We start from the raw sequence: 18968 nt of genomic DNA, 5'->3' as shown, positions 1-18968 counted from the left end.
TCACGAAAGCTTTAAATCTAAAAATAAAACTCACGTCCCAGCAGGAGGACAATCTCATCGAGTGGCTCTGTCGTAGGTGATGTGTGACAGCTGTAGATTCCACGGCTGGACATGTTAACATTTCTCAGGGTGAGAACCTCCATCTCGTCGCCATCGTATTCATCGTATTCGTCATAATCGTAATCGGTGGACGACGATACGCCACTTGAACCGTCATCATCAACGTCGTATGCAGCTGATGGTGACAATGACGGTGCTGGTGTTTCTGGTGTTGTCCAGGTCTGTCCATCGTGCTTCCACACCAAAGGTTCTTCGTGTTCTTCAGGAATTTCACAGGTGAGCTTCACTGTTGAGCCCAGCTTTTCGTACTGATGCCTCATCCCTGTGGCGAGAAAGAAAATAGTGGTGAGGCATGTCTGTGCCACTGACCCTCTTGACCTCTAGGTTACGTTGTTGTTGTACTCTGACCCATTGGCCTCGATGATTTTGCGATGGAAGGGAAGAGGGGGAGGAAACAGATCAATTGCTGGGGCAACACGAGCAGTTGGGGTGCGACTCTTCATGACAGACGCTGAAGAGAACCGAAAAGATGGAAAGCATCTCACGGACACCAACCCTCAGTTATGAGGATAACGCTCCATATATATTGACCTCGAACTTTTTACCTTGACCTGCGCTAACCAGCATGGTGGAGCATGGTCAAACAATCCTCGTGATGGCGTGTCGTTGAGACGCCTTCATCCCGCAGTGCTTTCGCAAGGGATCGTTAGTAGCTTAAATATAATCACGATGGTAATATAAATGTAATGTTATTGTTACAGTATGATTATGAACCTTCCCTATTCCTACCGATACCCCGCCACTAATATGTTGTCATTCCCCCGCGCCTCTGATGTCGTCCGCATCTTCCGAAGCCAACCGATTTGCACAGTTAGCTACGTACGGTGCGAAAGAATTGCAACATACGTACGCACATCGGGTCACACAGAGACCCATCGTTTGTTGTCCTTCCCCCGCACCTCCGATGCAACTTCGCACGGTTGGCTACGTACGGTACGAAAGAAGCTCGCCGTACATGTTTGTAATGTTTGAGGAGATCAGAGCTGCAGGTGGCTGGGGGCTGTGGTTCAGGCCACTCTGACGTGAGGGTGAGATATGGGACCGCACTTTGCCGCACTGGTGAGCGCGGGTTGGAAAATAAAAAATAGCGAGAACACTAACAGCGCTACCGTTCTGGAACATTCTACAATTCCAATCAGTAACAATCAGTTGTGGAAAATTCCGTCCGTTCGAGTAAATATTTGTTTGCTGGAGCAGCAATTGTCAGAGTGTGGGATTACAACAATAATAAAGTACACAGTCATACCATGAGATGATTGCTCTTCCATGCACTATTTTGTTGTGTCGCGCCTGTCGCTCGCCATAAAGTCCGACGTTTTGCTCCAGCAATGAAGAACAAAACGTCGGACATGCCCAACAGCAACGCGGTACAGCCAGAAAACCCATCGGAGAATCAGCCATACGGCACAGCCGTGAAAACCCACAGAGCAGGAACACAACATGCGACGCAATTGGGATTCACACGGCATCTAAACGCGACCGCATCTCAGGATGCAGAACCGGTGAACATACATGTTTTGTAGAGAGGCAGTCCAGGGCAGAGGAGTATAGTCATTTCTTGAGTCTGCACTTGAACAGGTGCACATGAGCAGGTGGTCAACAGCAGAGATGGCTGTAGGGAGGAAGTTCCAGACTATGGGACAGAAGAGGAGAATGAGCCACCTCCCACTGAGCGAAGGCTTCGACAGAAAAGCCTTGGTTGCTGGAGTTGAGAGGCAATGGAGGGTAGTAGAGTGAGATGAGAGGGGAGAGGTAGGCCGGACTGAGTCTATGCAGGATATTGAAGATGGTGATTGCGAATTTGAAATCGATCTGGAATTCGTTTGGGAGTCAATTGAGCAACCATACGAGTAGATTGTTTCATTATCTCATTATATGTTTGTATGTTTGTTGAACTTACTTCGCACATGTACGTAGCCAACCGTGCTTATTTATCGAAGGTGCTGGAGAAGGACAAGAAACCAAACACAAAAAGCAGTTCTAAAGAAAATGAGTTTTCAATCTAGATGATTTAAAACTGCATAGCTCCAGTGGCTCCCTAATATCGGAAGGAAGAGTGTTCCAGACGGCCGCAGAAGCATATCTGAAAGCGCGCAATGCAGTGATCGTCTGTTCGATGGTTAACCAAAAGCCGCGGCGAGGATGAGCGGAGTTCACGTGATGCTTCTTGACGAGACCAGCAAGGTATTGTGGTTCATTTGTGGCAGCTTGCAAGGTTAACCTGCGCTTTCTGTTCTAGAAACTTCGAAATTGTGTAAATATAACTTCTCATATTTCAGGGTATTTCCCTGCCTAGTGTTGTGATTCTTTTATGCTCAAAGCAAACACTTCCCTGGGACGTGCACTCAACCATTTCAGAGCATGTTTTCACATCACTTTTCTTTCTCTCTCTACCAACTCGAGTCCACATTTAACCATTTTCACCACTCAAATAATAATAATTTAAATGTATGACATATATATCGATTCCGATTGCCTGATTACTGTTGTTACATTGTTTTTACAGCTTTATTTTGGTGATTCGAAAACATATGGTTAATCTAAATTGTCTTATGATTGTTGTTGTTGGCTTGCACCACATTGATTTTAACACACAGCGTTTTAACATGTTTTTTTGCGTGGAATATTTGCTGGTTTATTCCAGGATGTTTCTGTTACGCGTTGTCGCTTTAAGATGTTCTGTGTTCAAATTTTGTTTGTTGCGGTTGCACCCGACTTAAGAGCCACAGGGCTATACCTAATAAATGAAATGAAAATGATTGCAAGTGGCGAGGCATTCCACAGCTTGGGTGCCACGCTAACAACAAAAGCTAGTCACCAATAGAGCGCAACCTAGACCCGGGGGTGCTGAGTAGTTGGAGATCAGAAGCTCTTAAGGACCTTGATGGAATATATAAATGTATAAGTCCCTGCAGGTAATGTGGGGTGAGCCGTTTTAAAGCCTTATAGGTTAATGGCAGTCTTAAAATCCACTCGAACACGTAATGCGGCCAACCTGTAAATGTTTGTTGTTTGAAGATTTCCCTTCATCAGAAACATTATTTTTCAATGATTTTCCCCCGCTGCAAATCATACACTTACTTACTGCCATAATTGCAAATACTGTACCCAGAATGCGTTCTGCAGAATTTGGGGCCGTGCCTTCACAGGATTTGCCAGGTTTTTTTTCGTCCACTGCAAACGCCACACATTTTCAGCGATTTATCATTTACGATTCATCAATAATATACCGTGCAGGTGAATGTGAATGCAATCTACAGTGAGGGAAAAAAGTATTTGATCCCCTGCTGATTTTGTACGTTTGCCCACTGACAAAGAAATGATCAGTCTATAATTTTAATGGTAGGTTTATTTGAACAGTGAGAGACAGAATAACAACAACAAAAATCCAGAAAAACGCATGTAAAAAATGTTATAAATTGATTTGCATTTTAATGAGGGAAAAAAGTATTTGACTCCTCTGCAAAACATGACTTAGAACTTGGTGGCAAAACCCTTGTTGGCAATTGCAGAGGTCAGACGTTTCTTGTAGTTGGCCACCAGGTTTGCACACATCTCAGGAGGGATGTTGTCCCACTCCTCTTTGCAGATCTTCTCCAAGTCATTAAGATTTCGAGGCTGACGTTTGGCAACTCGAACCTTCAGCTCCCTCCACAGATTTTCTATGGGATTAAGGTCTGGAGACTGGCTAGGCCACTCCAGGACCTTAATGTGCTTCTTCTTGAGCCACTCCTTTGTTGCCTTGGCCGTGTGTTTTGGGTCATTGTCATGCTGGAATACCCATCCACGACCCATTTTCAATGCCCTGGCCGAGGGAAGGAGGTTCTCACCCAAGATTTGACGGTACATGGCCCCGTCCATCGTCCCTTTGATGCGGGGAAGTTGTCCTGTCCCCTTAGCAGAAAAACACCCCCAAAGCAAAATGTTTACACCTCCATGTTTGACGGTGGGGATGGTGTTCTTGGGGTCATAGGCAGCATTCCTCCTCCTCCAAACACGACGAGTTGAGTTGATGCCAAAGAGCTCCATTTTGGTCTCATCTGACCACAACACTTTCACCCAGTTGTCCTCTGAATAATTCAGATGTTCATTGGCAAACTTCAAACGGGCATGTACATGTGCTTTCTTGAGCAGGGGGACCTTGCGGGCGCTGCAGGATTTCAGTCCTTCACGGCGTAGTGTGTTACCAATTGTTTTCTTGGTGACTATGGTCCCAGCTGCCTTGAGATGATTGACAATATCCTCCTGTGTAGTTCTGGGCTGATTCCTCACCATTCTCATGATCATTGCAACTCCACGAGGTGAGATCTTGCATGGAGCCCCAGGCCGAGGGAGATTGACAGTTCTTTTGTGTTTCTTCCTTTTGCGAATAATCGCATCAACTGTTGTCACCTTCTCACCAAGCCGCTTGGCAATGGTCTTGTAGCCCATTATAGCCTTGTGCAGGTCTACAATCTTGTCCCTGACATCCTTGGAGAGCTCTTTGGTCTTGACCATAGTGGAGAGTTTGGAATCTGATTGATTGCTTCTGTGGACAGGTGTCTTTTACACAGGTAACAAGCTGAGACTAGGAGCACTCCCTTTAAGAGTGTGCTTCTAATCTCAGCTCATTACCTGTATAAAAGACACCTGGGAGCCAGAAATCTTTCTGATTGAGAGGGGGTCAAATACTTATTTCCCTCATTAAAATGCAAATCAATTTATAAACATTTTTACATGCGTTTTCCTGGATTTTTGTTGTTGTTATTCTGTCGCTCACTGTTCAAATAAACCGACCATTAAAATTATAGACTGATCATTTCTTTGTCAGTGGGCAAACGTACAAAATCGGCAGAGGATCAAATACTTTTTTTCCCTCACTGTAGCTTGTATCTCCTCGTGCAGTCTCGATTACAAATGATATATATAAAAAAGTCAGTACAATTGTCGCCTTTATTGTTGATCGACTGTGTTTTACACACTGCACGTCTAAATTGTGGTAGACGTGAAATGTGTACTGATGTATGTTGAACTTCTTTCGCACCGTACGTAGCCAACCGCGCTCACCGGCGAGGCGTTTGGGAAAGACAACAAACTAACACACACACACACGGCAAGCAAATGAGCACTATCCACTTCATGGTGTGTGTACATGTACAGCTCGCTTGTCAATCCACTTGACCACGACGCCTGTTTAAAGTTATTTGTATAAAGTCTTTACGTAGGCTACAGCACACGCTCGTAAGGCAATCTGCTAATCATCTCAATCGGCTCCTCCTTACCAATATTTTGAAAGACTCGGTTATGTATTTTTTTATTTTATAGGTGACTGGTCGAGATGCAGTGTCATTGTCATTGTACTGTATACAATAGCGCACTGCACTGTAATGCAATATACTTTAGAATCTTCTTTTTGTTACACCCGTAATGTTTTTACTGCGTAAAATAGTCAAACAACTCTTGTGTGGCTCTCCAAGTGCAAGAAGTATTTAATTGTACTGTTTGTAGTCCTCCAGTTTACCCGTGACTGCGCTTTGATTCTCATAGTTCCGCCAGCAAGCTTCAAGACTTCTCCCCGTCTCGGTCACACACTCAGCGCGAGGCGAATTACTTGGTTCAACAATTATAGGGACAATTGTTCTGTATATATGCAGGTACTTACAGACCTGTCTGCCCACACGGCTTAACCCCGTAGTTTTGTGCAGGGAAGTTGAGCTCTCAGGTCCGTTCTGCGTACACCAGTTTCAATATGGGCAAAAACATGTTTTGTCTATTTGTTTGTGGTTCTCCCTTGTCAAGAGTCTTTGTAGGGTGAACTTTGATATTTATAAGGGGCACGGGGTTCTCGATAAAGTCTGAATTGGTCTGTAATAAGGTGGGGCACTGATAAGGGTTTGGCAGGTAACTACTTAACGCGATTCTTAAAGTGATGTAGAAGTTTGGCCAAAAACCCTGATCTGTCAATGAAGCCAGGCTCAGATGTGAGATATTACATTTTCTGAATGTCCCAGTTACACACATTATAGAGCCGACGTATATACTTGTATCAAGTTTCAGCTCCCCAGCCCTTACAGACCATCAATAGAACTCGCATCACTTGGCCACTAACGAATATTAAGAAAGTGCATTAAATTAGAGGACGCAAAATATCACTGGCAATGAATGACCTTGACCCAAAGGGGCGAATCTCTGAGATAATTGTAACGAAATATACACGGTGAAGAACTTAACACAGACACGCTAATAACTGGCTTCAAAGTAATTATTAGTCGGCGGGCATAAACGTTACAGTACTCTAGACACATTCACACGCACTCGTTTGCTGATAAGTTGTAATAAAAGCCGCCTAAGGCCTACCGTTCACCTGAACAAAATTGTTGTTGTATTAACACACCAATGTTCTCACCCATTTCACCATCCCGCACTGACCGGCGTAGTGATGTATGGTCAAAACAAACCGACACGGTAGTCTGAGAATGAGTCCTTCATCCAGCAGTGGATCGGTAAAAGGGCCGTGCAATTCACTCACCGCACTCAACGCAGACGGAGCCGGCGGTGATGATGATGATTTTTACCAAAAACAATCCTCGCTGAATATTCATCTTCAAAGCCACACTCTCTGTCTTTGTTTGGAACGCTGGCCTGTTTCGTCTTTCCAACTTGTTGACAAGTTATAATATCCCAACAAGGCGGCGAACTGTCAACTACACGCACGCGGTTTTTTCTTCACAGGTGCACGAGCGAGCTTGCTCTGCGATTTGAAGCGACTAGCTTTTTTTTTACATTTTCTCTTTAAATAGGTCTTGGGACTTTCAGTTTCTAAAGGGGGAATTACCCCACTTCGACTTTTACACCTCTACGAAGCGGGGTGACGCTGTAATTCTGATAAATGCGACGTCATTGGCGTGTGTAAAATAAAAATGTGACAGTATTTTAGTGCACAATCTCAAGTGAAACACCTGACGGGTGCGCGATTAGGGGACCAGGTGCAGAAAGCCACAATCTCAAATGTGCCCAAAAACGAGGGTGTCTTAAGATCAGATGATATCTCGATGTTAAAAAGTTTCGGAAGTGCCGGTTGCACAACAGTTATTTCACCTCCTCGTGCACCAAATACACAAGCGTACATGCGCTTGCTATAGGGTTTCCATCGTTCAAGTACAAAACCACGGGACGTATCGCGGGAAGAGCAATTTCTCGCAATAGAGGAAGAGTGTGGAGTGTGAGCTAAGTGAAAAGGGCGTTGACTTGGGTTATGCATTATTACGCAGTTGACAGTAACCAGGACTTGTATTGCCCGGGATGGATTACATTTTTCCCGGGACAGCTTCCTCAAAGAGAGATGACGCTGCTGCTGGGAAAGCCAGGACACATGGAATTCCCATGCACAGCCCTTTTTTTTGTCAATCCACTACTGCAAGAGGGCCTTTCCAGGTCCGTATGGGTCGCCCGGGTTATTGGTCCATACTTCATCACGCTGGTCAGCGTGTGTTTTGTGAAGGTGGGGAGCATAGGCGTGGTAGCATAGCTGTACAGTCTAGCAATGTGAGAAATCGAATATTTGTTTTTAGACTGGAGGAATCCAATGAGCTCTGAAGCTGTTTCTCACAGATGTCCGGTATGGGTGGGGTCAACAAACTACAACGGCAAATAATATAAAAAACTAAAGGAGTGTAAGCAAGTCACTAATTATAATTAATAAATGTTTTTATAAGTCCGATTTATCAAGCTCGGGCAAGACAGCAAAAAAACAACTACACCAAGAGAACACAGCCCCTAAATAAAATGGCACATTGAACTATCGATTTAAAGGTACGGATCAATAGATTCTTCTGCACTGCCAAGATCTGCCTAGCACGCCTGACGAGGGTTGTAATGGGGCGGTGTCCGGTGTGGTCACCCCGTCCATATGACAGGCTGCCCACGAGATTCTTTTTTTGCATTTCCCCCACTCGTATCTGACCTCGAGAAACCCCCGCAGACAACTGAAAATGTTTTTTTTAAACGGAAGGAAACTTCAGCGGCCTGAGAAGCCCACACTGCATTTTATGGGAAGTACAACAAACCCACTGTCCGGCTGCGGATTATTCATCAATAATTATGATGTAAGAGCGCACAGTCATTTGTTAATGCGCACTACTGCTTGGAGACCTCTTTCTCCTCCTAACCACGGGTTTGTCGCTTCACGGTGTTTGGGTTTGACCAGACCTCACCACGCCGGACCGAGGCTATTCTTGTCGCAGCTTCACGAATGTCCACTGCGTGGCTGGTTCGTCCCCGAAAACAAGTGTAGAGTAATAGCGCCGGCTGCTGTCCAGCAGCGGCAACTGCGGTGGACAGTTAGCGCACACGCCGTCGAACGGCGGAGGAACTAGGGCAAGGGTCACGGAAGACCTAATCGTGAAGCCCCTGGAACCCGCTAGTGGGTTCGAGAAGGGAGCCACGGCCAGGCCGCGCCGAGTAGAATAAAAGCAGCGGAGAGCGAGAGCTCCGGGCTGCCGGTTCTGGGAGTGGACTCGTCTCGTCGTCGCCGTCGCCTTCGCCGCCTTCGTCACTGCCGCCTTCACGCTGTCTCGGTCGACGCCGTCGGTGCAACGCGGTTAGGGTTGTGTCTACGCTGGGCTGTGCGACATCGAGAAGGAACGAGCCTGTGAACCTGTTGAACCTAAAGAGTGTTAATAAAGAAGGTGCTTCCTGCAACTACCACGTCTCCAACTTGTGCTACACTACACATGTGCAATGACTCTCGGACGACACGAACTGTAGATTGTTTTCTTTATTTTGATGAGGGCGCTTCACGCAGATAACTTGGGCCAGGGATGACACGCAAGTAGCGATGACGCGAAGACAGCGATGGTGCGAAGACAGCGACGACCCCGATCCCACGGCAGCCCCGAACCTTGCTCCTCGCCTTCATTTTATCCCCGGCGTGGCCCTAACTCTGCCCCCTGGCCACGCCCCCTTTCTCGAACTCTCTGTCCCGTTACTAACTTCCATGGCGATTCCCCCTTGTCACAACTTGCCCCCTATTATTTATCAACGTCTGTAATTTTCACTCGTGACCGCTAGTCCCCGGGATGTCTTCGCGCCCACACTGTCTCCACCCACGCACTGTCTGTACACATGTAACACGGAGCCCCCTTCTGCACGTGACACCATTCCACGCATATGCAGCAGTGCCGGATTATCCTAGGAGCAAAAGTAGCATATACTACGGGCCCCGCACTTTAAAGGGCCCCGCGCTAAATGCTATCCAACTATCAATTCCGGTTCAGTGATTCTGCACTTGCTCTATTACTATAGCACTATACTGCCTTCAACTTTTACGAACTACTGGGTTTTGATTTAAAGCTTTCGTGACTGCAGTAATTCATATTCTTAGTTCTTTCGGTAAAGTCACGTTGAAGGGAAACAACAAAATAATAAAATATATATAAAAAACAATAAAAATTCTCACGACGTTTCGACCATAACACAAACGGTCGTCTTCAGGTGTGTCGGTTTGCATAAATTTATTTATTTTTAAACGGTGTATTTATTTATTTATAAAAAAATTCGTCTCCCCCCTCCTCTTTTCAGAACATAGATGGACTAGTCCGTCTAAATAAACTGCCAAATCGCTGCGCGTGGCGCTAACGTTTTTTAAAATAAATAAATACACCTTTAAAAATAAATAAATTTATGCAAACCGACACACCTGAAGACGACCGTTTGTGTTATGGTCGAAACCTCGTGAGAATTTTTATTGTTTTATATATATTTTATTATTTTGTTGTTTCCCTTCAACGTGACTTTACCGAAATAACTAAGAATATGAACTACTGGGTGTTTAAAGGTTAGCGATTTGTCGTATTATCTGGTTGTATAGCAAATGACCAAATACAATTACTTTACTATGCAAGTTAAAAATATGTGTTTTAATAATAATGTTTTTTTTCATATTTATGACCTCTTTATAACATATGCTACAGGCCCCGCACTAGCTTAATCCGGCACTGGAGATGAGAGCTAGAATGTGGACGTAAGCCAGCAGCGATGCACTGGAATGAGAGCGATGTAAGTTGCGACAGAGATGAGAGCTGCGATCTGAAATATTTCATTATTTTGTGCTCGCTTTAATTGCTCGTTGCGTTTATTAGGATTTGAATTTGAGCTTTCGCCTGTGGCTAGCGCCGCCACTGGGATAGAGAAGGATGTGTTGGTGATACAGACTGCTCCGTGCAGGGGTGGTGCGGTGGGAGGGAGGGTGGGAGGTCCGTGGTGGGCTTAGAGGCTGCGGTGATGCTCCGTGTTCGTGCGCTCTGATGAGCAACCAGAGGCCGAAGGAGATAGCTTGGACCCCCGGGTAAGGCTGCGATTCTCTCCCCCACCCCCCCATGCACATCTCAATCTAAATGTCCAGTTTACAGGAGATGCTGTGGCTCGCTATATCCATCGCTTGTGGAACGGATGAACAAAACAAAAATCAATACCCTCTGTGTTGGGTGCGTCAGAGCTGCGGTCGTGGTGTAACGGTGAGCGGAGCGGTGAGCGCGCAACGCTGCTAACCCGACTACCCGAGTTCGATTCCCCGCTCACGGCCAACACCGGTGACGATTATCTGAACCGGTCCTGGGCCTCCCCTAGGTCGACTCGGCCTCAAATGAGTACCTGGTGCGGTGTGTAAACATCGCCCCTGGGGGGAGACAAAGGCGGCCGGCCGTGGTGCTGGCCACCCACCCCATCGTGTGCCACAGTGCCCACCTTGATAGGTGCTCGCTAACAGCACTTGCTCCTCCAGTCTGTTAAGGCTACACGGGGATATTTGTTTTTGGTGTTGCCGGTGGGCGTGTGGCGTCGTATGCGATCCGCTGTGTGTGGAATGTCAGCGCAGTGCTGCGTGTGGGTGGCGTCATGGAATTGATGGCGTCTCTGAGCGCAAGCGTGGATGCGGGAGATACACCATGTGGATTGTTAAATCTCTCTGTGGCGGGCCTTTGAGTGCTTCTGTTATCCCTCGCAATGTGGCGTGAGATATTTGTTTTTCCCGTTTCGTTTCCTCTGGGTCCCACGGTTTCCTTCCACATACCAAAGATTATTGAACGGAATTGGCCAAACATACGCCATGCAAGAGCATCCTTAAAGGGGTCTTGAGCATCGGAGGTTTTTAATGACATACAGCATAATAAATACTGTGACGTCAGCCCTTAATCCACGTCGGGGTCGTTTCCCCATTCTTCACCACGCTGATCGCTGTGGGTTTGTAAAGATGTGGGGGCCCAGCAAGGGGTTCAGATATCACTGGCCACTGATGCTGAGCCATGGCCAGGAATAAAACTCAGTTGGCTGGGGTTGCAGCACAGGGCCATCTTTATGGATAGAGGCCATTATTCACGTAGAACGTTGGGGTTTTTTTTGCTTGTGCTTGGCATTCTCTTGTGTGTGGTTATTGTTGTGACTTAGGGACAAGTGCTGACTGGAATGAATGCCTTACGAGTGATGTTTTCGTGTATTATCCACTGCATAATTGGGTGGAATATTCCGTGATTCCCTTTGTAACGTGTTTTTGTTATTGTTGCTGATGTTTTGGTTTGCTCGTTTCATTGGTAATCGTATTTCTGCAATACACAGTACTGTACGGTGTAGTAGTAGTAGTGTGTATAATTAAGGCCCATAAAATCTAGGCCGAATTTCTCATGGAATATTTTCCCGGGAAATCGATGGAACCCTATTTTCCAGAGCTCAGCCTCGGACGACTCCGGCAGAAATTAACCCCGGATTGTATAATCGATGTCGCTGGTGGAACGCGAAGTAGATCGATCGATCGGTGGGTTCGAACACTGCGTTTTTAAAATGAATTTCATCAGTGTTTGCAGAATGTAGTGCTCTGATCAGTGACAATGAAGTGGTTGGCGTGGACTCTGGTGAAAATAATTTAAACGGGCCACCCCCGTCTCTTTTTCCCCAGTGCAGTTGCATCACCTACACACTCGATACTACGTCCCACTGCCTATTAATTAATTAATTATACAGGGGGGAGTGTGATGGCCTGGGCTGTGATTGGGTGATCAAGAAGGGGGGGTGGGGTTATGGGTGGTTGGCGAGAGCGAGATTTTAAGGATGGCACGTGGAGCCCGTCCGTTACCATCACTGCTTGCGGTTGACAGACAGTCGTGGTTTGGTGCCGGCTTCGCTTGTGGTGATGAGTGGCAGTAAGTCGCTGATAATTTAAGAGGTGGTTGGGAGAGATGGCTGCAATAAAATAACCCTGAATGTGACCGATACCATCGCACTGTATCTGGGAAGCTAAGCAGAGCTGAACTTGCTTCGTGCTTGGATGTATGACTGCCTAGCATTACAAGGTGTTACAGGCTTGGGGGCCGTGAGGTGGCCTAGAGGTTGCAGTACAGCGATGGTTTCTTGAAGTGAAGCTTTGAGTATTACCCCCTCGTTGTGAGGGCTTTCTTCGGGTACTTCCATTTCCTCCAAACCCACGAAGCCAAACATTTATAGAATTAGCCAAGAATCGAAATGCTGGACGGTCTTCAAAAAAAAGCACGAGACTCATCGATAACCCCACGTTTTAAGTTCAATGAAGAACATTGTTATTTATGGTGGTTTAGTCGTTTGCGTGGATTAGAGTTGTGCTTGAAATTCTGGGTGTGTGGGAGGTTGATATTGGTTCTTATAGGATGTGGTTAGTTCATATTTGAGTGGTGGTAGAGACACGGAGAGCTGGTGAGTGGTTGGATGGCACTAGGGTTGTGTTTGAGTGATGGGGCTGTGTGCATGTGTGTGGTTGGTCCAGATTCATGCTTGGCATGTGAGGGATGTGTGGAATGTCGCGGCGTGGAGAGGAAACACTTGCCAGAAGACCAGGTGCAGAAAAAACAGCTTTGTAAATGTTTCTTCTGTGTGTGTTCACTAATAAAGGCATTGTTTACACATGACTGAGCCTCACATATTTTGTTGAGGACACAGGCCGGCGGTTGAATAGTATTGAATGGTATATCGTATACGACTTGTTAACTGCATGCTCTTAATTAATTGGGCAACATTTAGTATGCATGACAAAAACAAATCAAATTTATTTTATTTTATCCATAACCCCAATGGCCTTTCTGGGACCAATCTGTCCATGCAAACAATTGTTTTTAAAAGGAAAAAAAAAACCTCTGGACTGGCTTTGACCTGGGTTTTTATCACCAACTTATTAAGGTGTTTTAAGTCAAATACTGTAATGTAATGAGGTTTTTTTTTCTTGAAATTATTGATTCTGCGTAGTAGGGCTTTAGTTTGAGGGTGAATAAATTACAGGAAAAACAACTTAACAAGAAGTAATCATTGCATGAGCTTGTATGGGTTACATAACTGTGTTTTTCTGCAGAAGTCGGTGGGTAGCTTTCAGGGACAAGAAAAAAACACGTTTGCATATTTCCAAATACAAGTAGACTTTCTTTCCTCTGGGCAACCCTTTGATCAATTTAGCCAGTTTACCTAGCAGCGACACAACCCTAAAGCGCAGTTTGGTCCATGTTGGATCCTCCTCCCCCCCCCTCTCCATGACTCCCCACCGTTACAGAAAGACGAGTGGACAGAGCGAATGCGTATACATCTTCCGCATTGGTCAGCACGGTTGGCTATGCACGGTGCGAAAGATGTTCATCCATACATACAAAACAAACCTTCAGTGGCATTGAAACGCTGCGCTCACTGCGCATGGCAATTTTGGTTTTGCGCTCGGGTTGGGGATGTGGACCGGAACCCGGGCGATCAGCTGTGCTAGTGCATTGTTCTGACGCAATCCCTCTAAGAACCGAACGAGTAGGATTTCTCCCAAAAAGCTGTCTGTCGCCTGATGATGCGAGTTGTCCTACTTGAATTGTAACTGTTGTGGGGTTTTCTCCAACACACCGGTGTGCTGTACCAGTAACGAATTGGCATGTTTTGTTAACGTGAGAAACCTTACTAATTGGCTGCGTCGGGTGGAAGCGGGTTTTACAACACATTTATATCTACGCGATCGAACTCAAAATTCCTCTATTACGGACAACGTATGTATGTTGAGCTTCTTTCTCACCGTACGTAGCCAACCGTGCAAATCAGAGGCGCGGGACCTCATTGCACAAGTAGTAAGACACACGAACTGCATAAGGTCACTGTAAGCCAATCGGCCACCTTGGGAAGGCAGCTTCACCAACAACCCGGGCTGAGTCAAGCGTTCGCTTTTGAGAGGGCACGTCATTGCCAGTCACGCAGCGCGAGAGGTGGTGGTTGGTGGTGGGGGAGAACAATCTTAGGTGACATCATGGGCCCGTTACTGTATATGGTGCCGCAATGCAACCCACAGAGATTACCAAAGCTCTGTTGTTTTAATGGGGGGGGGGGGGGGGGGGGCGGGTGGAACTCCACGCGTTCGTCAATAACGCCGCTTTAAAAGAATGCGCACAACACAGGCGACAGGCTTCGCGCAATGGTCCGTCCATTCGTTTGTGTTTGCGCTCTGGAGAAAGGCCAGAGCGTTTTGGATGGATGCGCGTGTCGAATTTGTCTTGCTGATTGTGTGTTGTGCACCATTGCCGATGCAGCAGCAGCAGCACCAAAATAACGTTTCAATGCAACGTCATTCCCAGAAACGGGGCTAGGAGGAGACTCCGAGGGCTGGACAGGGACACGGGGAACACACAATACACGTTCCAATAATGCACAAGGAGAATAGAGTTATGCACCCTTGATATGTGTACAGCCCTTTGTAAATCTGCTGCTGGATAAAGGCCTCGGAGTGGGTGGTGGGGGGGGAGTTGTTTAGCCATACTTCATTACGCCGGTCGGCGTGGGTTGGCGTAGCCAGGGATGAGACCGGGGGACAGTTCAGATATCACTCGTCGCCGACGTAAACCAGGGGACATCAAAATCCGGTCACAAGGATTATTGGACCGGGTGCCAACCCGTGCCACTGCTCCAATCCCCCCCCCCCGCCCGCCCCACCTCAACAACTCAGATGCGGTGTGTGAAATCCTCCAGTGGCAAATGAATTGGTATTGGTCTCAGGGATTGGCGCAGTTCAATGAAAGCTTGTACACGCCACCGGTTGTGATGGCATTGCGTGACGGCGTTTCAACATTGAAAAATAACTTCTCAGCTCAGCGGGGCCTTACCCAAAGTGAAGGGACTACCCTGGCAGGCGCTCTTTAATGTTGCATTGGCGTACAATTTATACACGCAGTGGCACGGCGGTCGGCACACAGTCATAACGACGATTTCACAAACTACGCTCTTTTCATGCGGCTTCCGGTCAGTACACAACAAATATCAGTGCACACTCATTGAAACGACACAGAATAACATTTATTCATGAATACCGCGCTGTAATTATTAATAACCTATTGTGACCAGCAATACATTTGTGATAATAGCAATGGTTTTTTCTCGAGTCATCCATTAAAGTTTAGTTTCATGCATCACGGTTTCTTTAAAACATGTACAGTGCGGCACATGTGCTGCGTTTACAACATTCGTATTATACGGCGACGTGAATTTTTTTTTTCCTGGCGTGGATTCGCGGCCTGCTTTATTTGCATCTCGTTTCGAAATTTTGACGAGCAAATTGTACGGTGGCACCTCCTTTTGTTCTCCAACGGTCAAATTAATGAACCCCGTTTACATTTTTTGGCCTTGCTGCGCTGGTCACCGATTGGAGGAATTAACGAGCTCGCCTTTGTCTCTCCGTGAGCTCATGCGACGCTTTCACGGCATCAATAATGCACGCCCTCTGGCAATGCACACACGCACAAGCTCTCGCTGCACTGCACATTTCTCCAGAGCCTGCTGGGTACTCGCGGCTACCCCCACTACCATCATCGCCGTCCCCATCATGAGAGGCACCCTTTGTTTTGTTGTTGTAAAGCACCGCCATCAACACACCAGGGATCTTGATGGCCAAACCTTAAGGTTGCTTCACATTGTCTCCGCTCCAGCAATACAGGACCTTCTACTGGAAGAAAAAAAAGCCTAAACTAATTTATGCTGAATGGGAGGGAGGTTTGATTCTTGTTATCTGCTGCTGCTGTTGCTGCTGCCCTAATGGTCTTGATCAGTATGTGGGCTCCAGCCATCCGTGCTGTTGATTCCCTGCCCCTGGTCAAGTCCGAGACTCAAAACCGTCCTCCTCTCAGCTGCCTCTGACTGTAACTGCCTGGCTGCCATCTATTATGTGATAAAATTACACCTTACTTACGCACATTAAAAATTAGAATATCTCGCTTGCGTCTCAGTTATACAGCATGCAGAGATGCGGTTGCAAATATGCCCTCAATAAACCCACGATGAATCACCGATCATAATTGCGGTGTGAAAATGAAAAGATAGGATGCGATTGATTTAATCTCGAGTCCGATCACTCTGTTTGCACAGTCACATAGTCACTTTAAGATGTTTTTCTTGTTCGTGTTTTTGTTTTTTTGTTTGCTGTGGTTGCACCCGATTCAAGAGCCGAATGGCTCACAGGGCTATACCAAAATAAACTGAACTGAACTGCGTTATTGTTGTTATTCTTGGTTTACCGAAAGAACCAAGAATATGAATCCCTGCAGTCACGAAAGCTTTAGATCAAAATTGTATTGTTGTTTACTTTTGATCACTGTCAACAAAAACAGATTGCATTTTGTACCTGGATTTAAATGCTCATATTGCTGACCCAATATACCGGCATTGCTTGATTACATCAGGGAAATCGGTGGAGGATGTATGGCACCATTTGGCTTTTTGGGTATGCAACCTAACCCAACAAGCAATTATCAATCAAAATAGATTTCATTGTATGCAGTGAAAAAAACCCATCCTAAAATTGTCCAAACGTACAGATTACATGCCTGTGCCAACGGTGTTTGTATTTGCCTCTGCGTAATGTGTGGGACAGTATTAGTAAACGGAGCGTATACTTTATTTGTGCTCTAAATGCACATTTTAAATACAATATTGCGTGTGAATAGTTGCGTATACTGCAGTGCTATTTTTATGCGAGGTTTTGCATTTAGATTTCATCACAAGTAGATGGCATTCCATGTATTGCATGACCAAACAATATATGCTGCATCCATTTGGCACTCATATTAAACATCATACATGCTGTGGTATTAAATACAACGATTGTCAGCAGTGGAAGGAATATTCCGTGAATACACTTAAAACAAATATTGTTGATGAAATGCCTTTTCATCTTCGTAATCAGCAGCACCATCAGCATCATCATCAGCAGCCATTGTTTATCGACTGCTGGATGAAGAGCTCCCTGCATATGCCATTTTCATTCGGTATTGTTAACATTTTTCTCACCGTACAGCATCAACACGGCAGCCATTTTACAAGCTATATTGGAATCACCCTGGTCGCCGCCCCTTTCAGCATCCTACCCCCTTCCCTCCCTGCCTGCCCCACTCACTACCATCCTCCTCTCCATCACTGCCTCCCTCCCTCACTCCCTGCCTGCCTGCCTGCCCTATCCAGTGTGCGTGCAGCGCAGAGGGATCGGATCAGATGCTCCTCCGTCCCTCTGGAGGTGATGTCAGGCAAGGGCTGCAGGATGAATCACCGCTGAGGGAGCCAGCTGTGTGCGTGCGAAGGAGGAGCGAGCGAGCGAGCGAGCGGCCGAGCGGGGAGTGCGCGTCGCTCTCCGCAGTGTCCGTGAGCGGTGCGTCACCAAATCGAACGCCGACGGCGGCGGCGGCGGCGGTGGCCTGGGTTGTTCTAAAAAATGGGACGGTGCGGTGCGTGAACGACTGCTTGCGGTGTGAGCCTACGCCGTGCGTCGCGAGCAAGATCTGGTGCCGGCACAGGGGGGGGTCTGCTGCGAGGAGGAAAGGATGCCGCATCGTACAGTACAGTATTGCCCATCTCTCAATGTTTTGCTTTGTGGGTGTGCTTAGAAAAAAATAATGTATTCTCACAAAAGAGATGGGGGAAGAACGCTGCATAACTGAGCGAATTTCTGCGGCGGAATAAAGGGGCCGGGTGTGGGTGCGGCGAACATCGCTGTGCCACACGGACGCGGGCGCCGGTCGTTCCCTTTAAACCGCCGCTCCGAGATGGATGCGCGTCGGCAACGATTTTGCCGACACCCGTTCATCTGCGGGGAAGGAGCGAGATGCCGAGCGTGGCCGTGATGACGGTTTCCGATGTGACGCAGCTGCGCTCTGGGCTCGGGGTGAATGCCCGCTTGCGGAGAAACCGGCACGTAACGTTCTCATGCGTTTTTTTTTTGTTGCGCTGGAAGGCTGCGGTTAGAGTACGTTCGTACGGCCAGAATTTTGCAACGAATTTTCGTGTAATTTCCGATCCGGCACCCACCCAACGTTCAGGACCTACCATAAATAATAGCGGTCAGAGGCGGGAGGAAAGCGTAAGTAAAGGAAAGGGATGTACTTTACATTGTTACGTGTCTCCCTGATGCAGCGTAAAGAACACATCCCTTATGTAAGTGAGCCAAAAGCCTCCAGAGACAAGTCACTTTGACAAGGGAGACCTGGGTCATTTTCAGTAGAGTTGAGATATCGTGTTCAAAGCAAACATGATAAACCTACGTGTGGTACAGCAACACGTAAAATTATGTTTCAACTCGATCTTAAAGCTGCTCTGCTATACCAATCCGCCGTTTTGGAGTGTGCCGCACGGTTTTAATCGGGAAGGCAGGCGATGATCAGCGTTCGTGTCATCGTCTGTGGATCTGTTTGGACTTGCGCAACATTCGAGAAGCTGCGCTCTCTCATCGTCTTCGTCATGGTCATGTGGCTATTTAAAATTCACTGTTCACATATTCAAATTTTGCTCACGCAGCCTTGAAGGCAAGCGTGAACACTTTGTCTTACGCTGTCGGTCACGTGCGTTTGTTTTTG

General features: G+C 46.7%; 1 protein-coding gene across 4 annotated transcripts in view; it reads left to right on the top strand.

The window, feature by feature from the left end:
• The first annotated feature begins 10326 nt into the window (after positions 1-10326).
• The window catches only part of LOC116940340 (uncharacterized), a 37524-nt gene continuing 28882 nt past the window's right edge, over positions 10327-18968 (top strand). The window contains exons 1-2 of one of the 4 annotated variants that reach the window (XM_032950066.2): positions 10327-10444; positions 17584-17767. The gene's annotated coding sequence lies outside the window, so the exon portion shown is untranslated. Of the gene's footprint in view, positions 10445-17583; positions 17768-17789; positions 17955-18968 lie in introns of those variants that run through there. The other 3 variants (XM_032950077.2, XM_032950096.2, XM_032950087.2) reach the window with 3 other exon arrangements.

Source organism: Petromyzon marinus, chromosome 1 (assembly GCF_048934315.1).
Source record: "Petromyzon marinus isolate PM22_M1 ecotype Great Lakes invasive population chromosome 1, UKy_Petmar_22M1.pri1.0, whole genome shotgun sequence".
NCBI lineage: Eukaryota > Metazoa > Chordata > Hyperoartia > Petromyzontiformes > Petromyzontidae > Petromyzon > Petromyzon marinus.
This window is presented reverse-complemented; position numbering and strand designations above follow the sequence as displayed.